Source organism: Lactuca serriola, chromosome 3 (assembly GCF_051521515.1).
Source record: "Lactuca serriola cultivar US96UC23 chromosome 3, Lser_US96UC23_V15, whole genome shotgun sequence".
Lineage (NCBI taxonomy): Eukaryota > Viridiplantae > Streptophyta > Magnoliopsida > Asterales > Asteraceae > Lactuca > Lactuca serriola.
Window position 1 is genome coordinate 38,346,245 of NC_136410.1, and position 16,855 is coordinate 38,363,099.

Consider the following 16,855-nt stretch of genomic DNA (forward strand, 5'->3'; position numbering starts at 1 on the left):
CCCTGCTAAACCCAAGAAACTCCTGATGTCTGAGGGAGATTTCGGAATCTCCCACTACATAACCGCCTCCACCTTGGCCGGTTCGACCAAAATCCCCTCCTGGTTAACGAGATATCCGAGGAACTGGACCTCTCGTAACCAGAAATCACACTTCGAGAACTTGGCATACAGCTGTTCTCACTGCAAAACCTCCAGCAGCTCCCTGAGATGCTCCTCGTGCTGCTCTCGGGTCTTGGAATACACCAAGATATCATCTATGAACACAATGACCGAACGATCGAGCATCGGTTTGCCGACTCGGTTCATCAAATCCATGAACACAGCCGGCGCGTTGGTGGGCCCAAACGGCATCACCACGAACTCGTAATGACCATAACGAGTCCGGAACGCGGTCTTCTCCATATCTTCCTCCCTCACCCTGACCTGGTGATATCCGGATCTCAAATCGATCTTGGAGAACCAATATGCACCCTGCAGCTGATCAAAAAGATCATATATCCTCGGGAGTGGATAACGGTTCTTAACCGTTAACTTGTTCAACTCCCTATAGTCAATGCACATCCTGTGCGAACCGTCCTTCTTCCTGACGAAGAGGATCGGTGCTCCCCAGGGTGAACTACTCGGACGAATAAACTGCTTACCCAGCAGCTCCTGCAGCTGAGATGACAGCTCCTGCATCTCAGGCGGTGCCAGACGGTATGGCGCCTTGGCGATAAGGGCTGAACCTGGCACTAGATCAATCCTAAACTCAACCTATCTCTCCAGAGGCACTCCAGGTAACTCCTCCGGAAATACGTCAACAAACTCCCTAACCACTGAGACCTCTGAGACTGAGGGTTGCCCCCTATCCCGCGTATCCACCACATACGCTAAATAACCGGCACACCCGTGTTGAATATATTGTCGAGCCCTGGCTACCGAACAAAACCCTGATCCGATCCTTGTGCCCTCGCCATATACCACCAGTTCTCCCCCACTTAGGGTTCGAACCACCACTCGTTGTCCCTCACAGTCGATCATGGCGCCAAATCAACCAAGCCAATCCATCCCTACTATCACGTATACTTCCCTCATCGACACTCACAACGAACACTTAAGCTCATCCACTGGCACACTGAACCCTCAATTGAAAGCCTGAGATACAAACGATCGACTCGCCCCCGATTCGAATAATACCAAAGCATGCAAAGAATTTACTAAAAACATACTAGCAACCACATCCGGTGCTTCCTTGGCCTCCTCGACCGTAAGATGGAAGGTGCACCCCTGAGCCTTCGGAAGCTCCACCTTGACTGGCCTCCCATCCCCAATCCTCAAAGTAGTCGATGCGGAACCCTGCGCCGGCTTGGCGGCGAGCTGAGGACGGTTGGTCTTCACATGACCAACCTGATGACAATGGAAACAAATCCCCATATCTACTGGAGGGGCGGACTGACGACAGTCTCTGGCATAATGCCCCTCCTTGCCACATTTGTGGCAACCACCTTCCGCTCGGCAAACCCCAGAATGACCCCGTCTACACTTCCCACAAGCGTGGCTATGCTGGCCCCCGGTCCAAGTATCAGCAGTCTTAGACCGCTTAGGTGCCGACTGAGACTGTACTGGAACCTGATGTTGCTACCTCAACTGTAGTTGAATCTCTAACTCACGTCGCCTCGCGGCTTCCTGAAGATCCAGGAGGGCATCACAACGCTGTGTAGCTACAAACTGTCGAATATCCGTCTTGAACATACTTAGATAACGAGTCATCTGAGACTGCTCCAAAGAAAACTTCAGGCAGAACATAGCCCTCTCCGTAAACATGCGAGTAATCTCCATCATAGATTCCCCATCTTGCCTCAATGTCAAAAACTCCTGAGCCAGTCGCTCTCGCTCAACACATGGAACATAGCGAGTGCGGAACATATCCCAGAACTGCTCCCAAGTAACAACAGCTCACTTGTCATCAGTGTACAACCCTGTCGTCAATCTCCACCAGTCCTTTGCCCCGAGCCTCAGCAGGTTCAGGGCACACCTGACCTTCTGGTCCACCGGACATGAGCACGTGAAGAAACATCCCTCCACGTCAGATAACCACCTCATAGACCTAATCGCATCCTGTGTACCATCAAACGTCGGGGGCTTCGTGTTATCAAAGTCCCGGTACTGGAAAGCCCTGCTGGCTCCTCGTCCAATCCCTACCGCGGTTACAGCCGATGTGGCTGCAATGGTTGTTGTCTCTGCTAGAGCTGCATATCGGTCATCAAAATACTCGACCATCGCGGTCTTAATCGACCCAAACAGCTCCGGTAGCTGCGCTCGGAAAGCCACAGCGACCTCATCGTGCAGAATCTCCTGGATCCTGGCATCCAACTCCTCTGTCCCTATCTCAACCAAAAGAGGTCTAGAAGAAAGATGAGGTATAGGTGACGACTTGATACCTCCAGTTGATGCTATATGAGGTAGACTTTTGATTTCCCACACCACCTTGCCCCTAGCCTTTTGTCCTCCAAGCTCTTCTTCCCAAAAGATCCCCTCTCCAAAGCTTTAAACACACAAGAGTGAAGCACCACACGAATTAGGGTTTTCATAGCTCTCAATGGACTGCAAAGAGGCCAAAGGAGGCTTATGCTTCCTTAAATAGGGTGCAAAACCCCAGGATTTAGGGTTTCAACTACCAGCTCCTACTCGTCGAGTCCCTAAATGGACTCAGCGAGTAGGTCACTAAACACGCGATCCCACCCCGCTACTACTCGACGAGTAGGGCAACCAACTTGTCGAGTAGGACTTAAAACTAAAGAAATTCTTATTTAAATCAATACCTGAGAATCGGGGTGTTACATCTTTATTGGTAGGTCAATAGTTGCTAAGTGGATACACTAAGGTTATATGTGACTAGGATATCATAGACTTAGAATCTGTGATCTTTGCTTTACTTCATGTTCCTTGTTTGGTTGTGAATTTGGTGTTAGGGTCACTTATTCGAAGGTCTATCTTGTTTTGATTGCATGTAACTGGTATGCATTATGCAAGTATTGAAGTAACTGATTAACATCATCTTATAATTGTCTAATTACTACGTCTATTAATTATTTCTTTACCCCTTTTCTCGCGTAGATAACATGGTTGGATTCCATCCCCACAGTGACCCATACTTCCCAAACAAAGGCAATGCTAGATGGCTTGAAGAAGAGCCAGAAGATGATCATCCCATCCCTTTGGATGATCACCACGCTGAAGGTTTTTCTGATGGTTCTGACTCCGAGCCAAAAGTCAACAACCTACCACAAGAGGCTCCAATCCCAAACCTTAACTCCTGACCAACATTTCAAGGTCCCACACTCTTGTGGGCGACAAACTTGAACCGTTGGAGTGCTGAGCAGGGTCAGACCTTACCCTTCAATGGAGACTGAAGCTTTTATAATCTAAGCGAGGGAGGCTCAGCTGACCGAGTCCTGCCCATCATGGTTCGTAGGATTGCTCGGAATGCTGAGCAAGGTCAGACAACCATCGACCGAGTCATGGAAATTGACGCCAACTCTGGCGTTAACACGGTCTGCATTCGCCATCTAGGGGAGGATCTAGATGGGACTAGGAGAGCAAATGAGGCTTTGCAGAGAGACCTTGCTGCAACCCAAGCTGAAGTCGGGGAACTTCGAGCTCGACAGGCAGCATATGAAAGGCACATGAGAGACATAGAGCGCCGTCTGTCAGAGTCAAGGACTCATTCTAGTGGTTCTCATCGTAGATAGAGCCTACTCAACTTTCTCTTTTGGATAATAACTTAGTTTATGTAAAAATTCTAGCTTAATTTCCTATCTTTGTGAAGACTTAGGATCTGTTAAGTCTTGATTAGGTCGTAGTTCTATCAAAATTTTCCCATCTTGGTTTGATGTAAGACCTATTCTAGGTCATTTTTCCCGAACTTGTTACATCTGTTGATATGGGCATATTTAGTTATAAAATTCATACATTATCTCAATACTTTATGTTGATTTTATCTCATTTAATGAAAAAAAGGTGCTTAATTAGTATATAATTTCATTTTCAGCAACAATTACATGCTCGGATGGAAAATGAAGCAGAATTGGCGATTGGACGCTTGGATCTTGGATTGTGAAGAAAGAAGGATGTTGTTGGACAGCTTGAGCCCTCGTCAGTTTTTTGGCCATATCTCATGAACCGTAACTCTGATTGACGAGATTCAAAATGTTCTGAAAACTAGACACAATTTCGGACGACTTTTGTGTTTTGAGAAAATGTTGATTCCAAATGTACTCGGCGAGTAGGCCACCAACTCGCCGAGTTGGTCAGAAGTTTCGCGATTCTTGACTTTGCCTTGCCGTACACGGGATTTTAAGTGATGGACTCGGCGAGTAGGTCACCGGACTCGCCAAGTAGCCCCCGTTTTCATAAAATATATATAGAAATGCTTCTCATTCGAACCCTAACGAATGGGGGAAGTTTAGGACGAATTTTGGAGGCCAAAAGGGTTCTTAGAAGCTGTGGTTTTCAAGATTTCAACCTAGATATCAACTTGGAAGAAGATCAAAGGCAATAACACACTACTTTTATCTTAATCTTTTGCATAAACCATGTTTCAATCATTAGATTATGTTTTTAGTTTGTTATTTGTTGTAGATATGAGCTAAAAACTCATAACTTCTGTTTACGATAGATGATTTTGTGATTATGGTTTGATTTATGGTAGGATTGATTTAATATTGGTGATTTTGTTGATTCTAGCTTGTTAAAGAACCTTATGTGTGAATGATAACTATTTTTCTGTTAATAGGAAGATAATTGAGCTGCATGAACATCTCTTAGTTGTTAACCTCATATGTTTATGTGACCACTTTATCATATGTCTAGGATTAATGAACATGAAACTAGAATTAATAAGAAAAATAGGTAAATTCATGTGTGAGCTTGTGTGATGACCATCAACAAGAGGCTAACTAAAGGACCAAATTAGTTAACCATTACAAGTCTAAATTAACCCGAATAAATAACCTAGTGAATTGAATTAAATTAGACAACTGGCCACTGTTTGAGTTAGTTTGTTCTCTAAGGATTAGAGCAGCGAACGTGAATCTAATCACTTGAATCGGTAGCCAATAAAAGAATTAATCCATTGCACTATTACAATAATATCAACCATAGGATCAATTGAGTTGAACTAAACAGAAGTTCCCTTCGTTATTGAATTTAGTTGAATCTTTGTTATCTAGTTCTTAGTTTCTTAGTTTAAATTTTAGTTAACTGTATAAGTTTCTAGTCTTGCAAAATTAGAGAAAACCCATTTTCTATTACTTGTTTTATTTAGATAATATTAGCATTTATTTTAATTGTTTACCGTTCCCTGTGTTCGATACCCTACTTGCTTGAACTATATTACTAATTGATAGGTACACTGCCTTCCGTGTGTTTATTTTGTGTCTAAGTTAGTAGGATTAAAACTAGTTTGTTTCACACACATCATCTGTAATACCAGTATTATTGACAGATATCTAATCTCATGTAAATTATTATCCAAATGTTGTCATCTTATTAGTACTATTCAATCATACTATTCAATTGTGTTGTTGGGCTATGGAGAGTTAGTCCATGAGTCACTCTCATCATTTATCTCTATTAAATTCTTACCGGTATCGTCATCTTTGTAAACTTTTAGTTAAAAGATGCCTCCGCGCCGATCAACAAGACGCGATCCTCGAATAACTCCAATACCACCACCTCATCCACAAATCGATACGGCAGCTCTAAATATCGTAGTAGTTGCGGCTATGGCAACAGCCATGGCTCAATATCATTCTACCAGTGCCAGCGGAGGTGGAACACCTATTCATTCTACTCAAGGTGAGGTCCCCGTGCGCTCGAGAGAGTGATCCTACAAGGACTTCACCACTTGCAAGCCATTGTCCTTTAAAGGGACTGGCGGAGTCATTTCCCTCTCGCAATGGCTCGAAAAGACAGAGTCGATCTTCGAGATCTGCTCATGCCCAGAAGGGAGCAAAGTCAAATTTGTTGCTTGCACCTTCGAGGAAAAAGCCCTGACATGGTGGAATAGCCATGTCAAGTCACTAACTCTAATAGTTTCAAATTCTATGGGCTGGGAAGCTTTGAGAGAGCTCATGATTGAAGAATACTGCCTGAGGGGCGAAATCCAGAAACTAGAACAAGAACTATGGAGCCTAACCATGAAGGGCTCTGACATAGTTTCCTATACCGCCAGATTCTGCGAGTTGGTAGCCCTATGTCCCAACATGGTTCACATGGAGGGAAAGAAAATAGAGAGGTACATCTGGGGGCCTGGTGCCTCCATTCCAAAGGAATGTCTTGGCTTCAAACCCCACTACATTCGATAGTGCCAAGCGGTTGGCACAACGGCTCATTGACCATGGAGTCCGTACCCCGTCAACAACAACAACCCTATCCATCTCAGAACCTTCCAAATCCACTACTAACAAGCAGAAATTATGGGATGACAAGAAGAAGTAGAAAGCTTCCAAAAAGCAGCAGGTCGTGGCAGTTCATGCTGCGATAGCACCTGCCATTGTTGCTCCGGTAAAGCAGTACGTCGGAAGTTTGCCCAAGTGAAACAAATGCAACTTCCACTACACAAGAGCCTGTCGGTAAATGCAGTTTAAAACTGCAACAGGAAGGGGCACACTGCCCATTTCTGCAAAGCTCTGGCGAGGCCAATCAACTAAATCCCCGGCGCTGGTGTGGGCCAAGCTTGCTACGGTTGTGGCAAGGTGGGCCATTACAAAAGGAACTGCCCAAAGGCAAAGATTGTCGGAGGAGTAGGAAGAGTTTTGGCTATAGGCCACAAGGAAGCAGTTGCCGACCCCACAGTGGTCACTGGTACGTTTCTCCTCGATAACTCTTATGCATGCATTATGTTTGATATTGGAGCGGAGAGGAGTTTCGTGAATCAAAAGTTTGCTCACTTACTTAAGCAAAAATCATGAGCACTTAAAGAACCGTTCACTGTAGAAATGTCTAATGGGAAGACTGAGAGCACTAGCAATATATACATGGGATGTACTCTAACTCTAGATAGCCATAAATACTTGCGAAATCAAAAGTTTGTTCACTTACTTAATCTGCCGTCTGGCGAAACTCTAGTAGTCTATGGCGACAAACCCGACACGAACCTTCGTATCATCTCGAGTATTCAAGCCCACAAATACTTGCGAAAGGAATGTCGTGCATTCCTTGCTCATGTTGTTGATGTGAGCTAAGAGATGAAGGACATTAAGAACATTCCAATAGTACACGATTTTCCCACATCTTTCCAGAAGAACTCCCAGGATTACCTCCACAACGTCAAGTCGAGTTCAGAATCGACTTAGTTCCAGGGGCTACCCCAGTAGCCAAATCGCCCTATCGACTAGCACCTGTAGAGATACAAGAACTGTCCGGTCAACTTAACGAACTGCTCACCAAGAGCTTTATAAGACCAAGCTTCTCACCCTCGGAAGCTCCGATCTTGTTCGTTAATAAGAAAGACAGATCGTTTCGTATGTGCATCGACTACAGGGAAGTCAACAAGCTTACCATTAAGAATCGTTACCCTCTGCCTCGCATAGATGATTTGTTCGACCAACTTCAAGGAGCGAATTACTTTTCGAAGATAGATCTGAAATCCGGGTATCACCAGTTACGAGTGCTTGAGGAGGATGTTCCGAAGACAGCCTTCCGAACTCGTTATGGACACTACGAGTTTGTAGTGATGCTATTCAGATTGACCAATGCGCCCGCCGTATTCATGGACTTAATGAATAGGGTATGTCGTCCTTACTTGGATCAGTTCGTCATCGTCTTCATAGAAGACATACTTATCTACTCTCGTAGTAAGGAAAAGCATAGTAAGCATCTATGTCAGATCTTGGAAACGTTACGATCAGAGAAGTTCTACGCGAAGTTCTCTAAATGCGAGTTTTGGATTCGAAGAGTCGAATTCCTAGGTTACGTTGTTAGTGAAGAGGGAATTCATGTGGACCCTTCCAAAATCAAAGCCATTGATAACTGGTCAGCATCGAAGACGCCTACAGAAATTCGTCAATTTCTAGGCCTTGCTGGCTACTATCGTAGGTTCATTCAGAACTTATCTCGAATTGTGAAACCTCTTACAACTTTGACCCAGAAGGGTGTGGCCTTTGACTGGGAAGAGAAGCAAGAGAAAGCGTTCCAAATGCTGAAACGAGCCTTATGCATCGCACCGATACTATCTCTCCCAGAAGGAATAGAAGAATTTGTGGTCTACTACGATGCATCCAATCAAGGGCTCAGTTGTGTTCTGATCCAACGAGGTAAGGTCATCGCCTATGCCTCAAGGCAGCTGAAGACACACGAGGTCAACTACACCATGCATGATCTTGAGTTAGGAGCAATTATGTTTGCTCTGAAGATCTGGAGACACTACCTATACGGTATGAAGAGCACTATCTTTACAGACCACAAAAGCCTACAACGTATATTCGACTAGAAGGAGCTCAACATGAGACAACGACGGTGGGTCGAGCTACTCAGTGATTACGAATGCGAAATTCGTTATCATCCCGACAAGGGCAACGTAGTAGTTGACCCCCTAAGTCGAAAAGAATACTCTGGTCGTAAAGTCAAATCATTGACTATGACTATCCATTCACACATGTCCACACAAATTAAGGAGGCTCAGCTCGACGCTTTGAAACCTGAAAATGTGGCGAGTGAATCCCTGAGAGGGATGGATAAGAACTTGGAAGTCAAGGGTGGCGGAGCCTTATATTTCATGGATCGGATCTGGACACCAAAACACGGTGGCTTCAGAGACTTGATCATGACCGAAGCGCACAACACTCGATATTCTGTCCACCCAGGTTCAGATAAGAGGTATATGGATCTTAAAAAGTTATATTGGTGGCCTAACATGAAAGCAGAGATTGCAACCTTCGTAAGTAAATGTCTTACTTGCGCCAACGTCAAGGTCGAATACCAGAAACCCTCAAGTTTACTACAGCAACCAGAGATACCGGAATGGAAGTGGGAGCGGATCACAATGGACTTAATAACCAAGTTTCCCAAGACAACGGGTGGCCTCGATACCATTTGGGTGATCGTAGACAGGTTAACCAAGTCCGCACATTTCCTGCCCATCAAAGAGACTGACAAGATGGAGAAGCTCACAAGAACATACATTCAGGAGATTGTACAACTACACGGTGTTCCCATATCCATTATCTATGATAGAGATAGTAGATTCATTTCGAGGTTCTGGAAGTCGCTACAAAGTTCCCTTGGAACGAGGCTGGACATGAGTACAGCCTACCATCCACAAACCGACGGACAAAGTGAGAGAACTATCCAAACCTTGGAGGATATGTTGCGAGCCTGTGTGATCGACTTTGGGAAGGCATGGGATACTCATTTGCCCCTTGCCGAGTTTTCCTACAACAGCAGTTATCACACGAGCATAAATGCTGCTCCATTTGAATCCCTCTATGGCCGAAAGTGCAGATCCCCTTTGTGTTAGGTTGAGGTGGGTGACACCCAGTTAGCTAAAGGACGAGTTCCTGACAGCACTCTCACGGGTCCGGAGATCATTCGGGAAACGAAAGAGAAGATCGTTCAGATTCGTGAACGATTGAAAGCCTCTAGAGACCGACAGAAAAGCTACGCAGATAAACGGAGGAAACCATTGGAATTCCAGGTGGGAGACCGCATTCTTTTGAAAGTCTCACCCTGGAAGTGCTTGATACGCTTCGAAAAGCGTGGGAAGCTCAATCCAAGATACGTAGGGCCTTTCAAGATTCTCGCTAGAATCGGACCTATATCTTACAAACTCAACCTACCTTGTGAACTTAGTAACGCACATTCTACTTTCCACATCTCGAACTTGAAAAAGTGTCTGTTCGACGAGACTCTTGTTATCCCACTCGACGAGATCGAGATCAACGAGAGACTCAACTTCGTGGAAGAACCTGTAGAGATCATGGACCGAGAAGTCAAGCAAACGAAGCAAAGCTGTATCCTGATAGTGAAGGTTCGCTGGAACGCCAAGCGAGGACATGAATTAACTTGGGAGTGCGATGATCAAGTGAAACTGAAATATCCTCATCTTTTCGCTTAGTTATTTGTAACTTAATTGTTTTAATTCTATTTCGAGACGAAATTCTCTCTAACGGGGGGATGATGTGACAACCCGAAATTTCTATCTTCTACAAACCATTCACTTCAATCTAAGTCAGACTCGTTTCTGCTAACTTTTAGCACTGTTTAGAGTCTGTTTGAGCATTCTGAGCCTAATGCATCAAATGAATCACTGTTTGGATGTATCAGGTAATGTTCCAAGCCATCTAGCAAACTGTAAAACTCCTCAAAAGGAATTTACGGTCAGGAAGCTTAGAGCTTACGGTCATGGTGACCGCAAACTCCTTATATATACATAATTCATGATCATTTTGATCATTTCTTTCCTTTCCAAGCCTAGAAAACCAAATTCTCTCTCAAGTATCATAAGATCTTCATCTTGATCTTCCACAAATGTAAGAATTCTTTCCTTTGATTTGTTGTTACATCTCTTTATCTAGTGATTATGCATGATTTCATCCATGAAATCTCTTCATTTTGATAGATCTTCAAGTGTTCTTCATTTCACCAAGAACACACACTAGTGTTCTTGGATCCTAATCACCCTTACAAGCTTCTAATAAGTAACTACACTACCCCTAACTTGATACATGCTTGAATCACTAGTTAATCACCTTGAAAACATCATTTTTAGCCAGGAACAAGGTGTTTACGGTCTAAGAGTATCTCTTTAGACCGTAAACTCTAATGAAAGGTGCATTAGATACCTTAAACCCTACTAAGGCTAAGCATGGTCCCTAGAATCCAATGCCTTTGATTGAAGCCCTTGAAAACCATCATTTGTGAAAGATTTCGTGAGTTTACGGTTGGATCTCCTTAGACCGTGAACTCCATGACCGTAAGGTCATTAGACTGTGAACCCAAGAACCGTAAACTCCAAGGACCGTGAACACTTGGGCCGTGAACTCCCTTGGTCATGCCACCTTGACCGTAAACTCTTATGGTCATGCCATTTGGACCATAAACTCAATAGGTTGGCCATGCACCCTAGTTATGCAATCATATGTGATTTTATCCCTTCAATCTAAGAGTTTCCTAGTCTATCAACGTGTTATCCCTTGTAATTAGTCGTTTATACACTAATCAAATACACATACATGTCATTATATGTTTATTAGGATCTTTGTGTGCTCAAGGTTTCACCTGACACTCTACATCCTATTTCCAAACATACTTCCGTATCACTCACTAAAGGTGAGTTCATACCCCTTAATCTATCTTTTAAATGATTTTAAATGCTTTTATGGGGGGGGGATACAAGTTGAAACATTATAGTTATTATATCAATCACATGTGATTAATAACTATCAAACAAATGGATTTGCTATACTGTTAGCTGTTTTATCTAACAAACTACTTCAAAATATTTATCGAACTCTTCTACATGTTAAACTCCTTATCAAACTTGCTTTTACATGACAAACCTTTTCCTTTAACTCTTTTAAACTTATATATGGTCAAAACCATGTCTAATGCATGTATAGTTATATAAGTAAGGTTGGAAGGACTTAGGACTGATAACACACTTTATTTCCTGTTCCTTGTTTGGTTGTGGGCTTAGAGTACCCTGTTGTTTTTCCGAGTGTCATTTGATCCTTAGTTATATATTATGTATATATGTATAGACATAAAAGCTTTTATCGCAGTTCAATACACTTAGTTATACAAACAACTCTACTAGTAAACTATAATAGGTATAGTTTAGGAAGATACTACTCATTAGTTCTAGTACAATGAAACATACAAAGAGTCAGTTCATACATGAGTCAATACATACTATTATGAGAAACTAAGAGAACATACTATATGAGAAACAGAACGAACATACTATATGAGAAACAAAGAGAACATAGTACATACTAGACAGAGAGAACATACATTACACTAGTACATACAATACATATACAAGAATACTATAACATAAATGTGAGCCACAGTTTCGGGGCATGGCATCACCTATCATGGCTCGTTTTGTATCCAGAGTCTCCTAGAAGGAGAGCGTGAATTTGTGTATAGATCTATACTGGATTGACTATACTACACCTTGTTGTTAGCTACAGTGGGACTTGCAAGTCTACGGGTGCCAAATGTTATTTCTTCTGACATCTTTCATCATGGTGTTTTTAGTCGATAGTGTGGTACAATCATATCACATTATACCTTAAATAACAATTGGTTTAAGGTAGTTGGTACAATAGTAGTTACTATAATACAACACTACAGTACTTTATTATTTCCCCGTTGCATTCACTTTGTGATCTTCTCACATAAACGGTAATGTAAAACTATATTTTTGGTTAATGATATTCATACTTGGGAAAATACACACTCTTACAAGAAAAAAAAACATACAGAACATTTGATGCATTGTTAGAAAGCTACGTTTAGTAGAAAATATAGGATTTTCTAGGAGATACAAACATTTACTACAAACATTTACAAACTTATACATCAAACGCTTACAAAAACATCTTCATACAAACAATGACACTAAAATGTTTATGAACTCGCCAACTTTAAAGTTGATCAACTCTTTCAAAATAACTTGTATTCTCAGGTCATCAGTAGACAGGTACCGATGCTAGGTTTTGAGAAGATGGAGCTCGTTCAAGATTCATCTCTTATTTTCATTTACATTTTTGGTGTCTTATAAACTTCAGAGAACACACTTGTATTAAATTATATTATTAATGCAATGGATGATGTTGTTGCTTGTTTACTACTATGCTTTGTTGTGATATTGTACATGACGTCCTCCACCCCTGAACGTTTCTGCCGTTCAGGTTTTGGGGTGTGACAGTGATCAATCTAGCAATCATGATCTATCTATCAATATGATCAATTCCACACTCGTGATCTCGATAAAATCTATCTCTCAGTAATGAATAGTTCTCAATAATAATACATTATTTAGATCTCTATATAATTCACATATCCTATATCACAAACATCACAGATATCACATACATCACCAATCTAATACAAACAATTACTCATAAATTATTTATCTTTCAATATGATCTACCTCTCGGTTATAATTTATCTCAATGAGAATCTGTCTCATCAAGGATCTATCTCATTTATAATTTATCTTTCAATTAATAATCTATCTCTCAGTTAAGATCAATCTTTTAATCAAATATTAATCTCTCAAAATAATTAATCTTCCAAATATCAATCGATTACTCAATAATAATTAATCATATAAATCATGTAATGTATAGGTATAAAATACATATACAATTTAAATCAAATAAAACATATATATTTTGTTCATCCAGCATAGATATCAAGAACATAGTTAATATGCACACATAACACGTAATTTATATTAAATACTTCATATATATGTGTAAGTTGAAAGTAACTATGCACTCACTTTTTAAAGTGATGATTCCAAACCCGGACGACGTTTCGCTTCTAACATTTCTATTTTCCTTCAACGAAACCTAGTATCATTACCGCTAGATTTTAGTCTAATATTTGTTGCGACTATTTACGAGAGATATTGTTTTATAAGTGTTAAACAATACTTTTCAACCACTATGCACAGACAAGGCCAGAAATGAAACACCGGAGGGCAGGACCATTTTGGCATTATAGCACTTCTGAAATACAACAACCTTATGCGGCCCTTCAAACCTGATTCCCCGTACCCCAAGTAGTTAAAAGATATTATAAGAACACTTTATATTATATTATATTATATTATATTATATTATATATATATATATATATATATATATATATATATATGTATTGTTTATAAGTTCATAATAACAATATTAAACTTAAACATAAGCTATACTTATAGTAGGATAAGCATGACTCACTTACCGGGAGGTTTGTCTAGGAACCGGGATCTGCAGGGGTAGAACTTCCAAGCCAAAAGCTCTTCTTCTCGGAGCCTTCTGACGCTCCGGGACTCGCCTCTAGCACTTGGGATTTACTAAGGATTGGGAGGGGTGTAGAGAGAAGTTTGAGAGAGAAAGATGGGTGAAGGTGTGAAAAAATGAGGTGAATTACACATCTATTTATAGGCTGAAAATTTGGCCAACTCAGCGTGTTCTGGGCCTCCAACTCGTCGTTTTGAGTTCCAAGTGTCACCATTTGGTGGCAAGTCATGGGGAGGAAGCAATGGTCAGGATCGTGTCACGTGTTACTCGCAGATTACTCCAAAAACTAAGTATCTTCTAAAATCCGTAACTTTCATATACGAGCTCCGTTTTTGACCGGTTTTATTTCCATGCGTAGGTACTGACAAGATCTACAACTCTCCTTTTGACTCCATCGAATAGTTCTCGATTGATTTTAAATTTAACAGTATGAGAAGATTACATTGTTTAACGACCGTGTAAAATTCATAACTCCTACATACGAACTCCGTTTTCGACTGTCTTTTTATCGTCGAACTCCCATTAATGAGATCTTAAATTTTTATTTAGGTTGTGTCGGCTAAAAATCGATCAATCAAAAATTCGATTTTCGGGCTGTGTACTGTTATGCTAAATCTTAGAAAAATCTTAACTTCCTCATACAAAGTCATATATGCACGCTCTCAGTTTAACGCATAGTACGACTTTCGTTTAGATCGCTAAGGCTAAAAATTATTTTATCAGAAATTCAATTTTTACGACACACAACGTCGTGTCGGTTTTGTTGTAAAACTTCGACAGGTCATAACTTCTTCGTTATAAGTCAGATTTCAGCGTTCCTTATATCCCCGAAATCCATGTTACGACTAATTCAACCTTCTTCATAGATATTGGATCAATCTATTATTTTATTTTTGATGCTTATTTTTATTATTATTTTATTACGTCGTTAATAGAAAGTATAATGCACATAAAATCACATAATTCACATAATACTCAATAATTCCTCTTCATTACTTCAAAATATGTTACAATTGTTGACCCTCACTGTTACATCATATTATCAATGTTTAGCCTAGAAACACGAGCGTTACACCTGAATACAAATATTACAATATATTTGTCTTTTACCACATTAATTTGACTTCTTTTGACATATGAGAGGACATCAACATGTACCCGTTTAATTTCATGAAATCAATCTAAAACTAGAATCGATGGTTACAACTATTACCTAAGTAGGTTACAATGAAGAATACAATTGAATAAAAGATAAAACAAAATTTTAGCCTCTTTACTTATATATGTATGTTTTCTCTTAAAATATGTTTCTAGGGAGATGTAGCATAAGAAATGTTTTAGTTGTGATAGTGGCGTTGATGGTGGGATGTCGAATAGAGAAAGTCATGAGAGATGGGAGACAAGTCAGTATACTTATCAAGGAAGGAGTATGATGGAGCTACGGTGGGTGTCGTGGAATGGAAAGGGAATATTATTTCATAAGAAAACAACATGGCGAAAGATGATCGTTTTACGAGTGGAGAGGTCGAAGCTTCAATCGAGCATGAAGGAAAGTTGGTAATGGGAATCCGTGTCAGAGAACAGTGTTTATATAATCAAACTGTAGGTACATGTCATTAATGAGGTAGGATACATGCATCTTTTTCGAAACAGGGGAATGGTTGTTTGCGAAACGATCATACAAAAGCATCACGTTTTGGCGACATTTGGAAATCATGCGATCTCCAAAAAACATGTGCACAATTCATTATCCAACTCAATGACTTGAGCATGTTGTTTTTGCAAAATATATTGTTAAGGATTTTCCATACTAAGTGGTGCCTTTTTTTAGAATTGTCTATTTTTTTTAGAATTACAGTGAAGAGATATTGGGTGATTGGCCTATATATTCACATCTTGATAATCGAGTCAAGATTATGTCATTCAAAACTAGTTTTCGTTAGTGGGTGTGTAAGAGGCGTCGTGGTGACAAAAAAACTCCAAATTCGATGTATTGAGTCTCGAACAATTCATGTCATGCATCGTAACTAAGTTCATTGATATATAGGGTTAGGTGTAGTGATAATGCACAAATTAGTCATATATTTTAGGTATATATCTTAATAAATTTTTCTAGAATGTTTTATTTTAAGATAATTGATACTTAATATGCTTAATATTGGATACATATAGTTTAAATCGTAGTTGAGAAGAGAAAGGAAAATATTGGGACAAGAATGGAGCTGATATGGATCAAATTCATACTTACCATAAAAAAATACAGGTTTAGCGTCTCGAAGACTAGAGTTAGTGTCGCGAAGAGGCATAAAGATTTGAGAACCATCGAGGCATATCACGTATAGCGGCATGACATTTGAAGCCTAGCGACACAACTTTTTATTTTCTATAAATACGAGATTTTTGCGATGCAATTCGGTATGTAGAAAAATACAACTCTTTGTTACGAAAAATAAACCCTTTGAATCGTATCCAGTGTTAAAAAAAAAAAGAAAAGAAGGAAGCATACTTTTGAAGATCACAGCAAGGAAACCGAGAAAATCGTTAGGTTTGCTATAGGAATTATGTCTAGCATTACTATATTGATTATCTTTTGTTTTTCTGTAGAAATGATGGGCTTGTTGGAATCCTAAGTCGATGAGGACTCGGAGACCAAGCAATCTAATTTATGGAAATTTTAGTTTATGACAAGTTGGTCAAAAGTTTCCTAGTCTAATACAAGTTGGTTTGTTAGTCTATATATACATGTTCATAATCGAGTTTATGATTATGAGAACAGATTGTAAAAAAATGGTTTAGAGTGATTTTCCAATTAATCAAATAGTGAATTTTGGTTATTTTGTTTT